Genomic DNA, 24,048 nt, shown 5'->3' on the forward strand with positions numbered 1-24,048 from the left:
TGTAGTGGCTACTATTTCTTGCAATGATTTAAAAATGAATATTATTATCATTTCATGTAGCATTTTGAGAAGTCATTTGCTCTGAGGTATTGAGCAGTGGCAGGCTGCAGCCACTCAGTCGCAAACCCCGGAGTTGGTGGGTTATCCTGGGGAGACCTTCCTCATGGGGTCAGGTAGAGTTCAGTGAATTTGCAAAGAAGTGTGATTTTAGACGCTCCAAGATACATCCACTCCTCTCCTCTCCACTCCCTCTGCCTGTTATTAAACTGGTAGTTTTTACAACATCAATAAAGAACTTTCCTACCCAATTACCCCAGACAATAGGCTGAAAAGCAGTTTCGACTATGAAAACTTCGTGTTGGGTTCATTTAGATTGTTTTGCTGTGTCAAATCCTCACTTGAGTTCAAAAGTTCAGCTGAACCATGAACTTTGTAATTTCACAGCAGGCAGTTCTACAAATATAGTGGAAAGTGAAAAAACATACAATATTTAAGGTGGGCTTGTCCTATTGTATGTAATCTGGTTAGGAACGGGTGTACGTGAAACAGTCCTTAATTTACAGCATACAGTAACACATCAAAAAGAAAGGGAAACAAAATTAAACCAACTGTTCTTTGAATTACCTGACCTCCGAGGCTTCCAAGGGAACATTTGTGACTAATCATTAGCGGACAAACTAAGGCCAGCTAATCTTCTTAATAAATTGTGAAGTCTTGTATACCTCTTGGTTTTAGTGGTGGCTTTTCTGCCTGTCTGGAACCGGCAGCATATCAAAACAAAAGGGTCATGACTTTATGTATTTGTTAAAGTTAGAATCCATGTTCTCATTTAACTCAGGCTTGATTTGACCTGGTTACACAAGTGTAGGTGAAGCGAAAGTTTCACAGGAATGAGAATAATGTTGTGCTTTCACTTGCCTACAAATAAACACACACACATACACACGAAGTTCAAGAACCCCTCATTTTGTAAGCCTTGTGTTTGTGCAGTTTTGCCTTCAGGGGTAAAGCAAACAAGATAACAAACTCCCTTGGGTTAGGGTGTCCTTCAGCTTGTTCCCTGCGTGTCCTCAATACCACGGGGCGTTCCTTCATGGCGCATCAGTATTTTCTTCATTTGTTACGAGGAAACATGTTTTCCGTTGTTTTTTACAGTGCAGCGTGTACACGTGAAGGGACAGCTTGAGGCAGACAGTTTGGGGCAAGGGAGCCGGTCCGAGCAAGGTGAGTTTTCATACGGCAGCTGTTTATTCCCCTTTATTTACCAAGAGGTTGGTCTGTGGGCCAGGAGAGGAAAGCTGTGCTTGGTCATTTGTGGATGCAAAGAGGAAGAGAAGGGGTGAGAAGGTCAAGTCCTGTGACAGATGGCTCCTTGTGAGCTAAATGAGACTGGCTTTTTGAAAGCAGTTTCCCTCTTTTCTGACTTTTTTCTCTTAGTTGCCAGGATTTTTGCTCTAGCCAGCTCAGGATACGTCTTAGAAAAAACCCCCCAGTAGAGACAGTCAGATAATGATATCCTATTGTCCTTACCAGTGTGCTTTTCCACACGAAAAGGTCTCGTCCAGTTCAGTCAAGAATCGGTGAAACATTGTTTTATTTTCCAGACATAAATCATCACAATAAACTCAGTGCCTCCAACTGAGAACTGCAACAATAAAGGTGGAGAGGGTAGAGTGAAGACTGAATTTGGTTGACCTAGTTAAAGGTGGTCTGTCTTCCTGGGGTGTAAGGCTGGAAGGGGAAGCAGGGATCACTGCCTTTGTGGCTGGGTGAACTGGGCTGCATGGATTTGACAGCCTGGCTTCTGGTTGACCTGCCCTTCATAGTGGGGCTATGTGTCTCCTGATGAGGCCAGTACAGGAAGGGAGTTGGTGGCATTCTTTTAAGGACTTGTAAGATAGTGGATAATGACAGGAGTTTTTGTTCATTCAGAAAGCGTTTATGGAGAATGCGCTTGAGGGGAACGATGGGCATCCGTCAGCCCGATGTTGGTTGGGGAGAGAAAGAGACTGCTGTAGGGGAGACGCTAGGGGGTGAAGGAGGCAAATGGGGGCTGTGGTCTGGTCTGTGCCTCTTGGTCATGTCTGTAGAACAGAGGAGTGGGGGTGTGGGCTCTCAAGGGATAGAAGTGTGTATGGCAGTGACTCCAGAATCAAAGAGAGATGTGTGGGAAAGCAGGAAAGAAGTAAGACTTCTGAGGGGTCTGCACAGCCTTCGGAAAGGCTGAGTTTAGGGTGTTTGAGTGGAGGGAATAGAGGTGAGGGGCAGCATTTCAGATGCAGAAAGAGTCCAACTTTCACTCATTGTGGATTTCTGCTCTGTCCCTGTGACTTACCTGCCTATATGGATTTTACTCTCTGTTAGTTTTAGGACCAATCCCCAAAAGCTGTTCAGAGGTCACCATAACTAGCAGTAACTTGTCATCTTCTTTGCATCAGTATCTTCATATATACTATTTGTAATCCTTCAACAGTCCTGCTAGGTATGTGCTAGGATCTCTAGCTTGCAATTGAGGAGACAGAGGTCCAGAGGTTAAATGATGTAACTGGGTGCACCCAGCTATGAGGTGGCAGAGATGGTCTGGGAGCCTGCTCCCTTAATGTTGGGCCTCAAGGGGAGGGGGTCTTCACTTGAGTCCTTGGGTGGTGGGGACAGAAATGGCTGCCTTTGTGGACAGCCATGGGCTACCAGGAAGATAGCTTGGGTCTGTACTTTCATGCTCTGGAATGGATTTGAGAAGTTCCAGGCTGTCCTGAGGTGACATCGTTGGCCAGGTGGGTCCCAGGAGACTTTCTGCAGCCATGAGATGGCAAGGTTTTGAACCTGGATTCCCATCCAACAGGACTTTGCAAAAAAGAATAAAGTTCTTTTTTTAATGGACTGATTAAGTTCAGGATCATTTGTGAAACCTGTCAGTGATGAGAAAAGCAAATATGAAAAACAAACTCAATTTGCTATGCACCTCTCAACTTCTATTCCATTCTCAGGGACATGAGCCTGCTTGGTGGTGCTGAAGGCAGTGGCCCATGGTATCCGTGTCTGGATCCTGCAATCCATCCTTTACACCAGAGCTGATTGGCCGTGAGGGCTGCCAAACTCTGACCCAGGTTGAAAAAATCAGCTGTGCAGTTTGGGAGGATTTGACTTTGGGAATCTAAGCAACTGAGTGTAGGGGAAGTTGAAGCTAAAAAGGCAGGATATGGAGGTGTTGAAAGGGGAAGCCATTCTAGAAAGCGGGAACAGTATGATCAAATCACACAAGTGACAGGGCCTCTCCACCAGTGCAAAACCTTGCCCAGAGTGGAAGGTCAGTGCAGGGGCTGGGAAGGAGGGTTTGGTGCTCACACCGGGAGGGCTCAGGGAGGCCCTCAGATGCCAGGCTAAGGGCTTTGGTCTGTGGATTATAGGAAGCTATTGAAAATTAAGTATGGGGGAGGAGGCTGGAAGTATATTTCCAGAATATTAACCTGTGGCACAGTGCACAATGGATTGAAGGATATGAATCTGGCAACTAACTAATGTCAGACAATAATCAAATGTCATAATCACAGTTTGGGCTGCCTCTTAAGCTAACACAAAGATGATCATTATATGAATAACTTGTGTCCCTGCTGTCTCCTCTGTTCTCAACTGATTGCTGGTTTCTATTTATTCACCACGTATTATTTACTGCTTCTGTTTTAACTGTGTGCTTGTCCCTCTGTTCAGCACCAACAGCCTTCTGCTTCATATAGTTATTTATATGTTTGTCTCCACCACTGTAGCACCTCCCTGAGGAATCCGAATTTTCAATTTGAGTCTGTTTCCTAGAGCATGCCCGGACTAAGATTACTGGAGCCGAGGAGATCTCTATCAAAGAAATAGCAACCCTGCCTCCTAGTTCCTGAACTTGGCTTCCAGCGTGGAATCTATTGTTAAATAAATAAGGTATTAACCAAATCAAACAACTTTTAATGACCCAGAAAAAATAATTCAATTCACAGAAAAAAGTCAAGAGAAGAGCAGACATCTCAGCAACACGGCTTGCAGTGGAGCTGAAGAATGCTGGTAGCGATGTGTTTTCACAGCTCACCCTGCAAGACTCCCATGCAGTTTCCTGGAGAAGATGGACTCCTGCCCTCCAGAATTTTTTTCCATGTGCTCATGGATGAGCAAAAGAACTAGAGGTCATCCTTCCTTCCTTCACTCAGTATGTATAATTGAGCCTCACTGTGTCAGGGTGTGGGGGGCAAATGTGCCAACTAATCCAGTGTGAATAGGGGTCCTGCAAAGGCTCAGTCAGAGCGGAGTGTAGGAGAGAGCTGTCAGTTCTGCCTTGGGGGAGCGCAGGGGTCCTGGAGGTCTTCCTAGAGGAGATCAGTTTTGAACTTGGCCTTTGAGGATGAGAAAGTCCAATGGCATGGAGTGAAGGGAAGAACATTTTAGGCAGGGGACACCGCAGGGACAAAGACTCAGAGGGGCTCGTTTTTTTTGTTTTTTGTTTTTTTAGCAGGGCTGCTATTGGCATTTTGGCCGGGACTGTTAGAGGACACTGTCCACTCCTCAGTTACACTGCACGGGGTTTATGTCCCTTCCCTACTTAGCACCCCATGGTGACAACCAGAGACTTCCAGACATTTCCAGCAGCCCCAGAGCGAGAGGGGCTTGAGGGGAATCAGGGCCACCCTGCATGAGAACCACTGGAGGTAGTTCTTGAAACGACTGGGAGGGAATTACTAGTGTATAGGCCCTTGTTTAAGGAAGGTAGGACTTCTTCCTTAGAGTGTGGAGAACCAGTGCAAATTCTGGACCAGGGAAAAATCTGGTCAGAGGGGATCTGGGTTTATAAAGGTCTCTCTGACCTCATGGTGAGGGGCAGATTACAGGAGGCAGAGTCTGAAAAGTATGAAGTAGATCTCACCTTCCCTTCCTCCCTTTCTTCCTCCCTTCCCGTCTGTTTCTCCCAACACACAACTAGTAAGTTAACTGTTCCCTGCTTTTCTTGGGCCATTCACTTAGGTATTTCAAAGAATGGAACACCTTTCCCATGAACTGCTGTTCCTCCTGGAAAACTGCTTTTCTGAAGTGACTGTGAATGATCTCAGCTGCCACAGTCAGATCTTGTGCTTTGTTTAATCCTCACGTTATGAGGCAAGACTATAGCACCTATTATATGGATGGGGAAATTGAGGTTCAGAGGCCTGAATATAAATCTTAGGTTTGTAACCACTCTACTATAGTGGCTGGGGAGTTTTGGTTAGCATTTCACTATTAATTTTTCTGTTTCTAATCAGCAGTGTGGTACCCAAGGAGACATCTCTGAGAGATGGGGACTGGTTCTTTTGCCTTGCTTTTCTCTTTGCCATCAGCTTTCTGGGAGAGGAGAACTGTCCCAGTAAGCCTCAGCACCGGGCCACCGTGCTATGGTTAGAGCATTTGCCTGATGGAAGAGGCCCCAGGCTTTCAGTTCCCCTTTGGGGAAAAATTATTTTACTGAAAATCACTCACTGCCCCCAACATGTTTAGCCAAGATGTTCTCATTTTCTCGGAGCCAGAATAAACTGGCAGGGTGCTAGAGTCAATGCCGGCTGGGACCCACGTGTGCTTCCGCTGGCCGGGGAGTGATAGACGAGGCAGCAGCGTCCTTCAACTCAGACTTTCTCCCGGCCTGATTTATTGCTCCCGTCTCTTGTTCTGGCTTTTTGCTAAGATTTCCTTCCAACATCTTCACTGTGGATCCAGGATTGTCCATGTGTGTTTTTGCTTTGCCACTGTTGACGGAGAGCTTTGGGTGCGTGCCCTGGCACCACCCACTCCTGCCCTATCTGCAGGAGTCATCTTTAATCTGTCAAAACCCAGATCTGTTCACATGCTGTGAAGGGTGGCTCCTGTTCAAAGCCACTTCCACCCCTTCCCTGGCTCCTGCCACATGGTGGCTGAGTCACCGGCTTCAGAGCCTCGAGGCCATAGCCCAGTCTCTTTGACTCCGGACCCAGCGTCTCCTAGTACGCTGTCTGGTCCCTTACATCAGAGATCTCTTTGTGAAGTAATGCAATAGTGTTTTTTCAAGAGAACCAGAGTAGCCATTTATTTTGGCTTCACCATATTGATTCAAGGAAATCTCTTCCCTCTTCTTTAAATTGTTCCTGGAGTCAGCAGGGTTTTTGGGCTCAACCATTTGCCCAGGGCAAAACCCCTTCCATCCAGCCCCTCTGGATTGTATTTGCCAAAGTGGGAAAATACTCAAGCAAAATATCTTCCCCAGAATTAGTGAAAGACTCCTTTTAAGATAGTTAATAAAAATCAGGCATCTCTTTTGGTGTAATTTTTCATTTCAGAAGCCAAAGTATAGCCTGGCTTTTAAGACCTGCAAGCAGCACAAGGCCTTTGCAGGGGGGGTTGGCATCTCTTTGCAGACACCTGGAGCTCTGGAGTTCCCACTTTGAGAAGAGCTTGTCTGTGTGCATGTCTGACTCTCCCTCTCTCACATAGTTTACATTTTCCTGTCATTGCAATGTCACTCCAGCTGCACTGTGCGAAACTAGTATTTTTATTTTTGACCTTTGAGATTTTTTTTTTCTCTCCTAGCGCCTAGAGACAGTAAAGCTGGACTATGAGTCTTCATGACAAAAAATCTCATGTGTTTCCCTAAATTGCAAGCCATCTGAGACTGGTCTCAGGATATTCTTGTGTAGCCACTCAGTCCCTTCCCTTTGGGCTGGTAGTGAGGGCAGGTATGTGTGGTTTGAAAGAATTCGCAAGATCATTCTGATAAACACCATCCCACACCCATTGAGACTCTCAGGTCTAAATGGAGGCACAGTTATTTGGCCCCTTGACTAAACTCCCAGGAGTCTTGGTCAGGGTTTCAACTCCAAAATCGCAGTCAAACCATTTAATAGTTCTGATATGGTCAGAATGGTTGAATTGGTCATATATGGATGTCTAAATATGGCTATATTTCAAGTTCTTCTGTCCTGAGAAATCTCTAAACTTTGCAAAATTTCTCCAGTATCTGCTCCATTGGGCGTAGATTCCTTGGGATAACTTTGGCAGTTTGTTAGCCATTTGGAGTGTCAGATTCTTCATTTGTAAAATGGAAATGTTGTGAGAATCTGCAGTGTTGTGAGGATTAGAGGCAATGTATGTGAGTTGCCGAGTATGCTGCTGGGAATGCAGAAGGGCACAGAGAAAGGACTGCTATACCCAAGATGATGATAATGATATTTACAGGTGAGATTAAAACAGCTTGATTTTTTTCTTCTCCCCAACACATTCTGATCTCTGTGGGCATGGTAACCCGAGCGTCCCAAACTTGAAAACAGTGGTGAAAATCCACTGTATTTTGAGCTTCTACTATGTGCCTTGGTGTCAGGTTAGGTGCCTTCGTGTGCTCTTTCATTAGTCCTGATCTCAGTGCTCTGAAGTGGCACTGATAATCCCATTTTATAGGTGAGCACACCAAGCGTGAAGAGTCTATTAATATATCAGTCAAGGCTCTTGGTTACAAGCAACGGATTGATTTAAGCAGAAAAGGAATTTGTGGAAATGATATCAAAGAGCTGACAGAATCACTGGGAGGGTTAGGGGACAGGCCTAGAAAACAGGGCAGGAACAGGCTTGGAACAAATGCTCTAAGGTTTGTAGCCAAACCCACACCAGAGAACTGTTCCGAGGACTACCAGCCCTGGACCCTGGGAGCTGCTGCCATCACTGCGACCATTTGGAAACTGGTTGTTCCTGCCTCTTCTGCTATTGCAGAAAGAATGCTCTCTTTATCTTGCTTCAGGAGTCAGCAGCTCCCAATCTGAGTCTGGGGTGGGCATCTGCTTACCCCAGCTTGGATTACATGTCCCTGTCCTACTGCAAGTGATGCTGGGAAACGAAGTATCTGGCTTTCAGGTGAAGAAAATGCATGTTCCAAAGCTCATTTGGTGTAGAAATTTTCAAACATAGAAAGGGAATCAGAGGTTAGGGTAGCCCAGGGTGGGGGGATGGGGTAACTGGGTGATGGACATTCAAGAGGGCACATGAGGTAACGAGCATTATATAAGATTGGGTATTATATAAGATTGATGAATCACTGACCACTACCTCTGAAACTAACAATATGTTATATGTTAATTAATTGAATTTAAATTAAAAAAAAAAAGAAGTTAGGATAGCCCAAAGTCATTAAATAGCTTCCACATTGAGAAATCTGGATTCATTACCCAATCTGGACACACCCAAATGCTGTTACTGTGTGACCTTCCATGGGAAGTGTTTTTGCCTTCTCCAAGCACCAGACCTCAAGGCCTTTCCCTTGACATTATAAATACTGCTGTAAATACTGGTGCTTATAATAAATGAAATACATATTAATAGTGCCCCCTGCCAAAAATCCCTTGGTACCTGAATGACTGAGAGGGGCGGGAGACTGAGGACTCCTGCATACACAGACTTTGACTCTTGGGTGGAAACATTCCTGAGATGGTCTAACTCACCTCTTCACCTGTAGTGGAGAAAAGTCCGTGTAGGATGCCATCAGCTACCACAGATGGATCGTATCACTCAATAGCCTTACCCTGCCCTAGAATCTTAACACATAGAACACTCTGAGGGAAGAAAGCAAACTTCCTCCAAAAATAAAATCATACCACCAGATAAAGCAAAAACTGGTACAGCCATCCTGGAGGGCAATTTAACAATATGCAAGTATCAGGAGCCTCAAAAATGTGTCTGATTCACTAATTCCTTTTTTTAGAAATCAGGCCTGGGGAAATGTAGACAGAGGTGTAGAGAAAGTTTATGTTCCAGAATATTTATTTATAACAGGGTAATTTATGCTAGAAAAATATTGGTCCTGATTTAAAAAAATACACATTGTTCCCACACATACTCCTATAAAAAATCCAATAGGAAATATACCAAAATGTCAATTTTGTAATTGTGAGATTATCTCTTGGGTGGAGGGATTGCAGTTGATTTTTAGATGTTATTTTAAAAATATTTTCTTGGGACTTCCAGAACTTTCTACAATAAGTATGTACTTCTTTTATAATTAGAAAAATAGTATGTATTACATTTTAAAAGTTCCATCAGATAATACCACCTTCAAAGAAAACAGAGAGAAAAAAGTTAAACCAATTTTCAGGGGAGAAGGATGGTTCCGTCCATCCCTAGGGCCCATCTGGGTAAAGGGCAAATTAAAACCTAAAAGTTTAAAGTCAATCAGTTTGTCTTCATCAGCCCTAGATGGGGAAAACTTCAGTCATTTTCCTTGCCTGGCACTCTTGTGGTCAGAGGATGAAATCCAATCATGGGGTCAGTTGGGTTTATACATTCCATGGCAAACCAATTTGGCCATTTCTCTGCATTTCCCAAAAGTTCTCTGACTTCCTAGACAGGAATTGTGAGCACAGGGAGACCTTTATGCTGGTTCCTGCAGCACATCTGGTTAACAGCATGTGCCAGATGGGCTCCCTTTCATCTGGGGAGAGGGGCAGTAGGGGGCACACGAGCCCCTGTAGGGCCAAGGAACTTCCCCAGTGGAGGCTCCAGTTCTTGGTGAAGTATTTCAAGTTGGGGCATAAGCGTATCATGTTGGAGTCACAACGTTTTTAACTTTAGGGGAATATGCTTTTTATTAGAGTCTGCCCACCTGACTTTTAGGTTCATTGCTTAGCCCAGAGATGTTTTAGACAAACTATTGGTTGGTTTCTGACACCATGGTGCACTACATTAGTATTCATTGAAATCTATGTGCCCTGTACTATGCTCTGCGCTGGGGAGACAGCAATGAACAAGACAGATGTGGTCCCTGGACTCAGGAAGCTCGCTTGCACTAGTAAGAAGGCACATTGCCCTGGTGTGTCTTCCTGCACTTGGGCACAGACTGCTGACTTTCTGCACTGTTTGGTCTGTACCTAGCCTCTGATCATACCAACCTCCCCATCACCTTAGTCATGCTAATTTAGAAGGAAAACTCTAGAAAATACTCAAGTCTACAAATCCAGGAATAGTGAAAAAAGAGTATTGGTGAAAGAGGGTGACTGAGTTCATCCGGCAGCTAGAAAAAAAGAATGAGATAGTTGAGTGGAGACTAGGGGAGAGGAACAAAGGGAGAGAGGGGCTGAGAGGTGTCTTTGCAGCCAGGTCAGGCTTTCGCGAAGCTGCAGCTTAGGACTTGCTCAGTCTCTACCCAGGAGCTTCTCATAGCTGTGCCTCTGCCTTCCTTGCCTGCTATGCTGTCCTAAACGTTATCCCTTCATTCTCCATTCCTTGTGGAAACTCTGGGTCAAGGAAGCCAGACCCATTCCTTCTCCCCTTTCCCTACTCATCAAACTCCTCCTTCCTCCTGCCCTGAGGCCTGAATATTCCTACTGAAACACTTTCCAGACAACTATTCCAGTTTGGCCTTATCAACCCTCGTGTCTCGTGTCTCATCGGAGGACATTTCTCTTTATCTAGAAACCAACCAACCAGAAGCCTACCCACTGAAATGCTCACAGTTCTCTGTAAGACTAAACACTATTGACAAGGACTCTGAGACTTCTCAGGAGCTTAGAATGCCTCTTCATTTATTAAAGATAGGTGGAATGGTGCTTTGAAAAGTTGTTGGCTGATATATTTTGTGCCCTTCTTCAATTAAAAAAAAAAGCCAATCTTATATGCTTTAGGTATAGGACTTCTAAGAGCGCAGGCAGGAAACAGAATTGACCCCCTGTGTTTCAAATTAGGGGACTTTTGGGAAATGACCACTTCCTAGAGGGATAATCAGGCTGAGGGAATCGACAAGGGAAATTGAGACATCTAGAGACTAGCAACAGTGGGGATCCAGTACCACCTCCTAGCCTGGAGGGGTGAGAGGAGGAGCCAGTGTTACTGGAGAGCAGGTGAAGCTGGAGCCTGAGAGGGGGCTGGTGGGAACCACAACCTTGGAGGGATGCAGCCTCCACCAGAATCTGATGCTCAAGCAGAATAGGAGCAGAAGAAATACCCTGACCTCTTTCTCCTCCCACCTGCTGATCTCACCTGCTAATCTCCGTTCGCCAAACCCCACCAGAAGCCAGATGGCCAAGGGAGATAGAGGATGCAGTCCCTAAAGGGGTCTGTATCCCAGGACACAGAACAGGGCAGAAAAAGGTAGAAAATGGATTGGGCAGGGCAAGAGTGGGTAGAATTTAGAGAATAACCAGGACAGATACTCTCTCTCAGACCCAGAATATAGAATTACTCAGAGCATTGTTTTCCATTGACTCTTACTAAATGTCATTTTATCGGTCAAACCTCCCAAGAGTTGTGGGTTGGGTTTTTTTCCTCCCACAAATGCTTTCTGAAAGTCATGGCTGGTTATCCTTGTAACATTGTCATTTTCACTTATTTAAAAATATTTATTGGGTACTTACTATGTACCAGGCACTATTGGAAAAAGTACTATTTGCCCCCCACCCATCATTCCCATTTGTAGGGATCATTTCATCTTCCATCTTTAAATAAAATACCAAATAATCCTTTCCATTTGGACCAGTATTTTTATAACCACATCTGCTTTACTTTTTTGGTACATTTCAATTCTGTTTGACTTGATAGTCTGTCCTGGGCAACTGAACCCTGAAGACTCTGAATCTAACAAAGTTTACAGTTTTTTTTTTTTCTGGGCTAGAACTCAAATTGTTGATGTCTGTGTCTGTCCGTCTGTCTGTCTGTCTCTCTCGTGTGTGTGTGTGTGTGTGTGTGTGTGTGTGTGTTTGCAGGAGCAGTACTTTCTGGTTCTGTGAACTTTCAAAATAAATTGTATTTCAATTTATTGAAATTGGGAATTGAATTGCCCAGTATTATTCAATGTAGATAATACTTTAGCAAGAAAACAGTCCTTTTGAAGAATCTGTCCGTATCAGTGGCATTCAAATTTTTTTACTGCAGCCTTCAATAAAAAAATATATTTTATGTTTGAACCCGGTTTCGTGAAACTAGACTCAAAACTGCTACCTTGTTTGATGTATTCTATTTTTTATTCTATTCTATTTCTTTAAAAAAATGCTGATAGTAACTCCCTAAATTTATTTTATACTGTATTAATGGATTGTACTCTGCAGTTTGGAAAACACTGGTCTAGACAATATCTTGATACTATTTTTAAAATGGACCCAGCACCAGAATCTATCTTTAAAATGTGGTTAAGATGACCTAAATGTTTATTTTTTAGCCATCATCAAATGTGCCAATCTCAACATTTTTCTTTCTTTTGAGAAAGCCAAACTGATCTGACCAGCAGCTTTCTCCCTGTTCTCCCCCTACTCCACAGTCTGGTGAAGGGTCCTGCATTTACTGTCAGTTTGGCTTGTGGCTGGAACTGATTGGCAATAGGGATGGGCAGCTGTGGCTTACCAAACCGTCTTTGTAAACACAAGCAGTGTTTTTTGTTTGTTTATTTTAACCTGAAGAAATCTATGTTGGACTTGCAGTTGTTGGGGGAAGGTTCACTGCAAAGATAGTACAGGGGTCTGGGGTGGGCACCTGACTCATTGTGGAGGGACTGGAAGAATTTAGATGGGAATGAAGTCCTCTCCCACCACTGAGACTACGTGGGAGGGGACCAGGTGGATGAAAATCATTCCTGCTATTCATCGCGCACTTACATTGTGTTAAGGGCATTCTATACCTCATCTCACTTAATTCTTACAACAGTCAAGTGAATAGATATTACTATCTTCATTTTAGGGCAGAGGGAAGTATTAGGAGGAAACAGAAGTTCACAGTGGTTTTATAACTTTCCAAAGCTCCCACAGGTCGTGTGAAGCCAAACTAGACATTACTTTTATCTTTTACCCACGATACTATAATGTTTCCTCTTTTGTCTCTGATCTGGAAAGAGGAGCAGAGTTAGAAAAACTTCTTTTCGCTACTGGGGCATTGGGGGTGGGGTTTGGGGGTGGAGGCCCTCTTCTAGTTTTTGGGGTTGCCTTGGGAAAGATGTCATCCCTGTGTCTGAATTTCTCAGTTAAAATTTGGAATGCCAGGTGTAACACAAAGAAATAATTGGAAATTAGGGGCACCTGGCTGGCTTAGTTGGAAGAGCGGATCTCAGGTTGTGAGTTCGAGCCCCACGCGGGGTGTAGAGATTACTTAAATAAATAACAAACTTAAATAATTGGAAATTAGACAGCAACTTATATTATCATTAAGCTTGATAATAATAGCAGTGCATTTCTAAGAGCCATTTAGACTGTATTTGTCATTCATAACATGGTCTTTGAGGGAGGAAAAGCCTATGAAGTTACAAACAACACATTTTTTTAAAAAAGATTTTATTTATTTGACAGAGAGAGACAGCCAGTGAGAGAGGGAACACAAGCAGGGGGAATGGGAGAGGAAGAAGCAGGCTCCCAGCAGAGCAGGGAGCCCAATGTGGGACTCGATCCCAGAACCCTGGGATCATGCCCTGAGCTGAAGGCAAACATTTAATGACTGAGCCACGCAGGTGCCCCCAAACAACACATTTTTGAAATACATTTAATTTGTGAACTGGTGAATGGATGTGTTTAACACATGCAGATTATGATTCCATATCTGGTTGCAGTACACATCTCTGTAGCTAGAGGAAGAGAATCAGAAACTATGGAAATAAAATAATACTGTAGGCTTCTACTACAAAAGTTAGAGAAGAGGGGTGCCTGGCTGGCTCAGTTGGTTGAGCATCTGACTCTTGATTTCAACTCTCAAGATTGTGAGATTGGACTCTGTGCTCAGCACAGAGTCTGTTTGAGATTCTCTCTCTCCCTTTGCCCCGCCCCCACTCTCTCTCGCTCTCTCTCAAATAAATAAATAAATAAATAAGATCTTAAAAAAAAAGATCATCTATTAAAAAAAAAAGTTAGAGCAGCTGCAAAAAAAGATACAAAACTTTCCACAAAAGATTGGCGTTGAGTTTTAGAAAGAAGTTAGCAGAGACTTGATGTTCTGAGAACCAAGAAAGAATCAGCACGTGCCTTAAAGTCATTGTAACTTTTAGCCATCTTATAGGGTAAATAAGGTTAATATCTCATAGGCTAAATAGTGTATTAACATGGTCTGTGAAGACCTTTTCCTTTGAAACTTTGCTTAAAAGAGCCAAAGCAACAGGTTGATAGTCAAGATCGGAGACTAAATACACCTTTTTGGTACTTAGACTTTTTCCTTTTCTTTGTGATGTTGTTATAGTTATGTTTGTAACTTAATCCACTAGAGATTTTTAGGTCTAATAGATATTTGTCTGTCCTATGTAAACATTAGTGAAGTATCTCTCTGGGTTTTAGCTTTCCAGGACTTCAATTGCCCATGAAATAACTGTTTTGCTCATTACGTTAGTCAAAAAGAAAGCAAGGCAAATCAGTTAATGGTTATAACTTGAGATGGGGGTGGGGGTAGGGCTCCTTTGGAGATATTAACAATTTAATTATGGATGATAATATTACAAAAGAAAGAAGACAAGAAAAAATCATATACAATTATAGAATGCTTATATTACTTAAGTAATACAAGTTCAAGGTTGTGGACCCACAGAAGCAACTGCTTATAGTGCCTAGGAAATAATATGCATCCTCAAAAACTCAGTGGCTCTGGAAACTTCTTTTATGTTGCTACTCAGAGAGGTGTTCAAAGGATTTGTGATCAAAACAGTTGATGCCATGGTTCTGTGCAGTTGCTGCCTCTGAAAATCATTCATAATGACTTTCTGCTTGTTTTTTAGCTTTGAAAACAAAGATGTTTCCATTAGATTTGACCCACTGAGGAGAAAGAGAGATGCTAAGCTTCCTATATAACATCCTTCCAGGGTTCAGCCATTTTGTCTTGGGGAGTGGACCATCATGGATGGCTCTTTCTGAAAGCTACTTCTTGGAAGCCAGGGACCAAAGACCCAATATTTATGTTCTCACCGAATTTAATATTAAGGATTAGGTACCAATTCCTGGGCAAGCCACACTGTCTTAAATGTGGGCTCTGGATTCTCCTGATCAGCTCCATTTTCTTCCTTGTCTTGGTGTATGTGTAAGGAAAGGGACAGAAAACTAGGTTTGGGCCAACACACAGAAATGCTATGTAGATACAAATGTAGGGGCGATTAGAAGAGCCGGCTCTCATTAAATGGGATTTGCTCTCTTCCAGCTGGACATGCACAGGAGTTGGTTTTTAAAAAAGTATTAACTTATTTTTTTTTCCCTTCAAGCTTAGCCAGAGACCTCATGGAGGTCTAGCTCCAAGCCAAGCTTGATCTGTTTTAATTCAACCACTGTTGATTTATGGCTTAGCAAAAAATGTCTGAGAATTTTTTTAAGCTAAAAAAAAATTTTTTTTACCCTAACTTGACTCTCTCACATCTCAAATACAACTGAAGGGATATTTCTCAGACTTTCAAAAGACAAAGCCATCTTTGGAATGGAAGGGAGCTCTGAAAGCTTCAAATCCCAGTGAGAAACCCTTGATAGTTTATATACAAGTAAAAACAAATATATTGGAAGGCTATGTGACACTTTAAATATGTTCATTTGATTCTCTTTGAATAGAGACTAGAGTAGAATCAACCCAAAGTCAAAAGGGAGGTGAGGTGGGGGCATTCTGAGTTTGCGCCAGAAAGGGGGACACAAAAGTCCTCTCTCTCCTTTCTTTTACTACCCATCTCCCTCTTCTTACCAACCCCCATTCCAAAAACAAAACAAAACAAAAATACCCCCAAACAAAAAAATCCCTCTCATTGTCCAGTCAGAAAACAACCTGCAGTGAATTTTCATCTCTTTCTACCTGGCTCTGGAATGTATGTTTTTATGGAATATGCGTAGGAATTGGACTAATTAGCAGTTACTAACCATGGGAAGAAAGCCAATACCAAGTCCATCATCCCTTCTAGCACTAACAATTGATGGTTCTAACCCAGCTCCCAAGGAGAAATCCTTTCTCTGCCTCCAGCTGCACTGAGCCTGGGCTGTGTATTTTAACCGTTCATTAGCTGTGTGTGCTTCTTTTGTTTTTTCCCCGTGTGAGCATCCAGTAAGATTGTAAGCTCAGTGAGGGCAGGAACTAATCATATATTTTGTCTCATTTCCCACAGCTGAGACCTCCAGCCGCTTCCGAAGCTTTCACACATTAGCCCACTGACTGTTGGAGGAAGTCCCAGGCCTCAAAAGAGTGTGCAGAAGGAAAAAAGGTAGGGCTCCTTTGGAGATATTAACAATTTAATTATGGATGATAATATTACATATTATGTACATGTATATTGCATATACAAATAATATATTTCTTCCTGATGCTGAGAAAGAACCAAGCATATAATTCCTGATAATTGCATTGTGCCGTTTTTCTCGAGGGGTCTTTGAGAAGCAGAGGGGGCATTCTCCGCCATCGTGTATTCGCGTAGTGTGTGTTTCTCTTCGAAGTGCATCTTGTCATGGAGAAACTACTGCTTATACAACAGCTCTGTTCAAAAATATTGATACATGTCCGATACTTAGACTCCCTTGGCCCAGGCCTAGAATAATTGATTTTACTTCTAATGCTTTAAATTTCTTTCATGGTTTTGGTTTTTTAATTTTACAACTATACTGAACTCCTCAGAAACTGAGGCCACATCCGTGCTGTGCAGTAGCTTTCTTGCCTTAGATGTCCTCCCGCTTGCCTATCAGGTAACGGATTAATGGTCAGGAAATAGACCTGCACCTGAAAACAAATGGAATAATGAACCAGAATTGCATTTAGCTACAAAAAACAGTTTGGTGTATACATTTTTTTGCCTGAATGTGATCCAGTGTTTATAAGTTAATTTATAAGAAAAAACGGCCGATTTTTCTCAAGCATTTACATTATTTTCATGCACTGGGTTAAAGCACTTCATAGGTATGATTTCATTTAAGCCCCACAGCAATTCTAGGAGTCGTTACCATTTACAGGTAGGTGTTACTGCTGTTGAAAGTACCACCAGTGTTCTGTAGGACTCATTTAGTCCTTGCATGGGTTTATGATGTCTTTTGTGTATTTATTTTATGTACTATGTGAAGATTTTCTAGTGTTTATTATCTATCTCATCTGTGTTCATTATATTAGTTGCTGTAAGAAAAAGGTCCATAGGACCAGTTGCTTAAAAGAACAAAAACATTTAACTCTCTCTCATGTGAAAGTCTAGGACAGGTTTCAGGTTGGCTGGTGGCTATACACCACATGGTTGTTCAGGGACCTTGGTTCCTTCCATATTTTTCTCCGTCATCTCCTAGGTATAGCCTAGTGTTAAAGCATTTAGGCTAGAAGTGGCATATATTATTTCTACTTTGGAGAAAACATAGTCACATGGCCATACCTAAGATCAAAGGAGAGTAGGAAATGTATCTGCTGGCAGCTGTGTGTCTAGCTACAGTTCCATCACTGTGTAAGAAGGGATGAATGGAATTCAGTGAGTAGTTCACAATACTCATTAGAGTCCTTAATAAATAGACTGTAAACAGTTGGAGAGCTGGGCCTGTGCCATATTCACATTTGTCCCTATCACAAGGTTGAACACATGCCACAGAAGTAACAAACACTTGACTCACACACCAGCACTCTCTGCTTTGATGTTTATGGCAGACATCGCTAATCAACCATGGCAATCTTTCCTACTGGACCTGAGTAAGACCTCAGAACTCTTTGCAACATAATGCCCCTGGAAGCTACTAGCAATATGTGAGAATTGGTACAGGATTTGAATCCTGTTGCTTTCCCTGATTATAGGTATTCAATATTGAATAAAGAGGAGTAGGAACTATAGTCTTTCCCCCCTTATTTCCATGGAAATATTTGGTGGTTCTGGTAATTTTAAGATATGTCTGCAAATTCTTTGATGTGCCTTTCTTCAAAAGGTAGAGTTTAATTCCCCTCCCCTTGAATGTGGGCTGTTGGTAACTCAATTCTAACAAATTGAATGTGGCAGAAGTAATGCTGTGTGGCTTCTGAGACTGTCAAAGATACAGCTTCTCCCTGGTACTCTCTCACCTTTGAAATGCTCACTGGGGGAGAAAGCCAGCTTCCATGTCACAAGGACGCTCAAGCAGTGCTGTAGAGAGGCCCATGTAGAGAGGAACAAAGTCTCTAACCAATAACCAGCATCAACTTGCCAATCATGAGAGCAAGCTACCTGGGAATTGGATCCTCCAGCCCTAGCTGAGCCTTCAGACAGTGCAGCCCCAGCCAATATCTGACCGCAACCTCATGAAGGACTCTAAGCCAGAATTGCCCAACTGAGCCACTCCCAAATTGCCAACCAATATAAACCATAAGAGATGATCAGTGGCTATTGCTGTTTCAAGCCACAAATTTTGGGGATGATTTATTATGCAACAAGTAATTTAGACTAAAGATAAATGAACGAATAAATGAATGAAGAAGTAAAAGAATTGCCTTCTCAGAATGGGAACTCGTGGAATTTCAGGAACACTAAGACCAAGAAGGGTGGGGCCTGAAAATTAGATCATGAGAGGGATGAAGGAGGGAGTTGGCAGAAGACCCAGTTGCTGGTACTTGACAGAAGCCAAGGCAGGAAGATAGAGCACCACCATCTACTTCTAAGTTGGAAGGCAGGGGCGTTTGGGTCATCTGACCAAGGGTAAGAGTTCATCTTCAAGGAGGCCTGGACATGGATGGGTGACAAAATATAAAGAGCTATTTAAACAGTATCCATAATATCCGATGGTGTTGAAAGGGGGAGCAGAAGGATAAAGATTTTATAATTACGTTTTGGTTGTTGGACTGTTGTTTCAGTGACAGCAACTCCTGGCTTGGGCTAGATCAGGAAGGAGCTCATCTCTATTAGGTCACACAAAGCTGACTTGATGTTTGAGGAAGAATCAAAAAGTTCACAAGAAATAGAAGCTAATAGTTATTTTGTGGTTTTCCCAGCCAGCTAGATCATGGGAGCTGCAGTAGCTCAAAATTTCTCATTTTCATCCATAAGGAGAGTTACAGACACCTCCTAAGTCATAATCCTACCCACGTTCCCACCTGGCCTTGTCACAGTCACCCTTAGGTGCCCCCCCCTCCCCAGGTATCTGGTCTCCCCAGTGCTATTCTAAGAGCCTATCCATCCACATAATGCTGATTCAAAATGTTTCCCTCCTCTCTATTCTGCATGGTTTTGTTTTCCAGTCTAATCATGTCTTATATTCCAACTGGGTAAATGGGGGTAAACCTGGTGTAATGCCTACACTGTGCCCTCCCTTGTACTCGTGCAGGAGTTCTGCACATGAGACTGTGTTACATTTGATTGTGTATTCGTTTGTGCTCTTTTGGAGGCAAGTAAGAGAAATACACTTGAACTTTAAAAGCAAAGACAGATAATTTATTATTGAGATTCAAGAATATCTTACTAAATTAAAGAGCAGAAATGTACCAAGGGTCAAGGCAGGGTGGATTTGGGAAGTGGAAAATGTGCATAAACCTAGGGAATTCTTGCTCTGCCTTAGTCTGGGCTTCTGTGACAGTTACACTGCACACCGGCTCCTTCTATATTTGGCCTGTGGGGCAGAAACAAAGTTACCCAGTGTATCAAAGTTCATATACAGCAGTTCTAGACAGTCAGAGACTGTAACTCTCCTTCCATCCCAATTCCAAATTCTTAGGGTAAGGACTTTGGTGGCTTCCAGGGCCCCATCCTAATGGGTAGATGGGAGGCAATTAAAGGGATCACTTTCGTCTCTCATGCCCATAGGCCCCCCACGTACCTGCTTTACCAGTCCCAGATAGGACCACGTCTGTATAACATGGGTGGGGGACACAGGTTGGATCCTTGCTCGGGAGCCTCTGTTTCTGGTATATATTCGTCAGGACTTGTTTGGTTGAAAGTGACAGAAATCCAACTCCAGCTCACTTTGGAAAAAATGATTCCTCATTGTCTCCCGTAAGCACATCACAGAAAGTCAGGATGGAGTTAACTCTGGCACAATCAAATTTATTTAGACTGAAATCAAAATAAGAGCAATGCTCAGAGCTACCATTATCTAGGACTTACTATGTTGCTGACTCTGTGGTAGATGCTTTATTTATACCAGTGGTTCTCAAACTTCAGTGGGCAGGAGATCACCTGGAGGGCCTTTCAGGACACTGATTGCTGGGCTAAGCCCTGGAGTTTCTGGATCAGTGGGCCTGGGCTAAGGCCTGAAAATGTGCATTTCTAACAGATCGGCAGGTGATGCTGCTGCTGCTGATCTGGGGCCCCCACTTTGAAGACCACTGACTTACATTAATTCATTTAAGACGTACTGAAACCCTCTATGATAATATATTCCTAGTTGTTTAAATGGGGAAACTGATGCTCAAGAGGTCACACAGGTAGTGTCAGAGCTATGATTTGAACCCAAGACTGTTCAAACCCAAGTTCTTGGAATGACCACTAACATACTGATTTCTTCTGAGGTTCCCACCCAACCTCAGCTTCCTGTTTCTAGTTTACAAACAACAAAACTTACACATCGAAGACCAAACCAAAGCTCTCCAGAAAATACTAAGAAAATCCTGAGCACAGGCACCTTCCGCCTGTGGTGGTCAGTGGGCACTGAACCCAGAGCAGCCGCGAGAGGGGGGCATGGCGGGAGCGGGGCTCCCAAAGACATTGCAGCCTCGTTATGGCAACCCCACACCCTCCCTGTAACTGACTTGAACTTTTCTTTCCCTTTTCCTACACTTTATTTGGCATTATCTGGGTCCTCAATCCACAGTCATTTGGGTGGGAAAAAAAAAAGGTGGAAATGAGCTTTCTGCAAGGTTGATTTTTCTTTCAAATTCATGACGATGTGGTGTCCCCAGGAATGGTTATTTTCTTCCCTTTCTCCCTAGCGTGAATTCTCAAGTAAGTAGCAAATGATTTCAAATGCATGCTGACTGCAGTGGACAGCTGCCAGGAGAGAAGTGAAAATAAACTGGTGACAGGAAGTGTCACAGTTCACAGAAAGGGCAGCGAGGATATAGTGGCGCAAGCCCATGACACTTCTGAGTCCACATGCTGAAAGACTTACCCAAACGGGCTGGGCAGCCACAAATCTAGTAATTCATTAAGTGGGGGGAAATGCTTCCAGAAACATTGCTGTCCTCTCCTAACACCCTTTGTCTTTTAATTTCCAAACTCTAGGTTCATTCCTATGTCAAGCAAGCTGGGTGAGTCTCTCCAAACAACTCCTTCATTCGTGATGGAGCACACTGCAGCCGACTAATGCTTTGACTCTAAGTGTTTTAACAGGCTGAGAAGGTTTCCAAGTTTTAGGATCACAAGGTGGATATATGATCAGTGTGAACTACAGAATAGCATCAAAAACAGCATGAAGGGTGGTGGAAACAAAAGGGAACCATGTGAAACTTCACCCAGGAAAGGGATGACAAACTTAGCAGGAAAGTTACAGGGATAAAAAATTGTATTAAAAGTTAGTCACAAGATAAAGGTGACAGAGTTGAGGTCAAACATACCAATCATATCAAAATACTTACATAAAAGAAAGATTTTCAGTTTTGCTTACAAAGCAAAATCCAACATTCTGCTGTGTGCAAGAGATACCCCTAAAACAAGAGGTCCCGAGGTTAAAAATAAAAGGATGGACAGAAATATTAAATGCAGATTAAAACCTCGAAGTAGAGTTGCAGTCTTGATATCTGACAAGGTGGAATTCAAACCACAAAGCATTATGGAGCCAAAGAAAGGTTAGAGGCAACAGTTCACAAGGAAGCCTATCAATTGTTAATATTTATGCAACTAACAATTGGAGATGCAGGGATGCAGGGGATATAGAAAGCCACTAATAGGTGATTTAAATACATATCTCTCATCCCAGCAAGATCAAGTAAACAGTAAAGATATCAGAGATTGACACTCATAACCAGTAAGGTAGCTCTTAGAGGTCTGTGTGGAAATCTAAACCTCAGTAGTAGAGAAAACAGCCTCTTCTCAAGTGACCATACCTTGGGCCACAAAGAAAACCTCAGTAAATTCCAAATAACAGAAAGAATAGTCTTTGATTAAATACAACTGAAACTAATAATTATTAGCAAATAGAAAAACAAAGACCACTTCAGCTGAAAATTAAAAACCAATCATGTTAATAAACAGCTGTTGGTCAGAGGTAGAAGGATCACATGCAATTATAGAATTTCTTGAAAATGATAATGAAAATACAAATAATCGGGTCTATGGTATTCAGCTGAAGCAATCAATAGAGGAAAAGTTTAGCATTAAATACCTCTATCAACACAAATGAAAACAAATGGATCCAGCACCCCACTCAAAAAGTTAGAAAAGAACAATGAAGTAAGCCAAATGGATGTAGAAGAAAGAAATCAAAAAAGATAAAACAGAAATTAATGAGTTAGAAAATAGAAAAAGAGTAGAACTAATAAATAAGCTCAGGGCTGAAAAAACCAATACAAAATGCATACCACCAGCTAAACTAATTTAAAAAAAGTGGTAGAAAGCATAGACATACTAAATTAGAAATGGTAGCAGTGGGTGGTTGGGGAAAACCGTCAAAGCAGAGGAAATCTAAAATGAAAACATAAGAGACTTTTTTTTCTTAAAATTCTATACAAAAATATTTGAAAATCTAGGTGAAATGGGTAATTTTCTAGAAAAACAATAACTTATGTAAAGTGATCCCAGTAGAGACAGTCTTAACAGACCAGTTACCATAGAAGAAATAGAAAAAATAGTTAAAGAGTTTGCCAGTAAAAAAGCACCAGGCGCAAATGGTTTCACAGGGAAACTCTACCAAACCTTTATAGATCAGGTAATATCAATACTACTTAAGAGCAAAGAAAAAGAAGAAAAACTTCAGATAATGTAAGCATTTGTGAGAATAATAACTGTAATGACTGAAACAATGTAAAATATGCTCATTTCCATGAGTTGATAAATAAAGATACCAACCAGTAATGACACTGAAACAAAACCACAGCAACAGAACTTGCTTGTCACCTTCGGAGGATATTAGAGATCTTTGTTTTGAAAGCTAGCCATCACAGGGAAAGAGTCAAGCATTTATCTTTCCCTTCCTACGTAGACTGTGCATTGTGATGAAGATAAGTTTCTTTTTACAAAAACATTCCAGCTGAAAAATACAAAGTAACGATGGTTTAGAATACCACTGTTTTGTAACCTCTAACAAAATTCGTGGATCTGGGCTGTGCTCATTAAAGGCTGCTCACTTCTCAAAAGGTCGGATCAAGAGACATTACGTGTTTTCCAGTGGAAGTCCACTCCACCATCCGTAACACACTCTTGGCATAAAATTAAACCCAAATTTGACCAAGCCTCTAGAACTACTAATTTACAAGGAACACACGGTCCAGAGGAACATGTGAAGTAATACCGCAGGGATACAATCAGCAAAACGCAAACTGTGGAGACTCTACAGGACAAATGACTCAATTTCCTAAACAAACAAATTGCAAGGGGAAGAAGAGACGGCAAGGAAATCTATAGATTAAAAGAAATTGAAGAAACATTAACCAATCCAACATGTGCATGTAATTTGGATCCTGATTCAAATAAACTATGTAAAATTTATGTGACAACTGGGGGAAATTTGGCCACGGACTGGTAATATGATGATATTAAATATTTATTGTTAGTTTTTTAAGGTGTGATATTGATAATACAACTTAAAAAATTCATCTATTTCAGAGATGCATTCTGAAATGTTTAAAGATGAAGTTATATCATGTGCTAGTTGCTGTAAGAGATTGAAAGTGAAAGGGGAGAAAATTAGATGAGGCTTTAAATAAAATAAGATTGGCCAGGAGCTGGTATATAAGAAAACTGGATGAATGGACACAGAGGTTCACTATACTATTCTTTATACTTTTGTGTATGTTTGAAATTTCCCAAAGTGAAAAAGGTTTTTGTTGTTGTTTTTAATTAGTCACCATTCTGGATGATTGCTATATTACCCTTACATGTTTCTCTTTTTTTCCAAAATTTTCACAATGATAGTGATTTACTTTAAGTAGTGGGAAGAATGTTTTTTGGCAAGGAATAAAACTAAAAATTTAGTCACTGAGTGATTTATTAGTAGTTCGTTGTGCATAGTTTGGTAACACCCAGTGTTT

General features: G+C 42.0%; 1 long non-coding RNA gene across 1 annotated transcript; it reads left to right on the forward strand.

Moving 5' to 3' along the window:
* The first annotated feature begins 1,140 nt into the window (after window positions 1-1,140).
* Window positions 1,141-22,125, forward strand: LOC109489121. The gene is made up of 4 exons (XR_002142067.2): window positions 1,141-1,224; window positions 3,984-4,189; window positions 16,049-16,144; window positions 21,086-22,125. It is a non-coding gene; the product is annotated as an uncharacterized LOC109489121 (long non-coding RNA).
* The last annotated feature ends 1,923 nt before the right edge of the window (window positions 22,126-24,048 follow it).

The sequence above is a fragment of the Ailuropoda melanoleuca genome, chromosome 6, assembly GCF_002007445.2.
Source record: "Ailuropoda melanoleuca isolate Jingjing chromosome 6, ASM200744v2, whole genome shotgun sequence".
Classification (NCBI taxonomy): domain Eukaryota; kingdom Metazoa; phylum Chordata; class Mammalia; order Carnivora; family Ursidae; genus Ailuropoda; species Ailuropoda melanoleuca.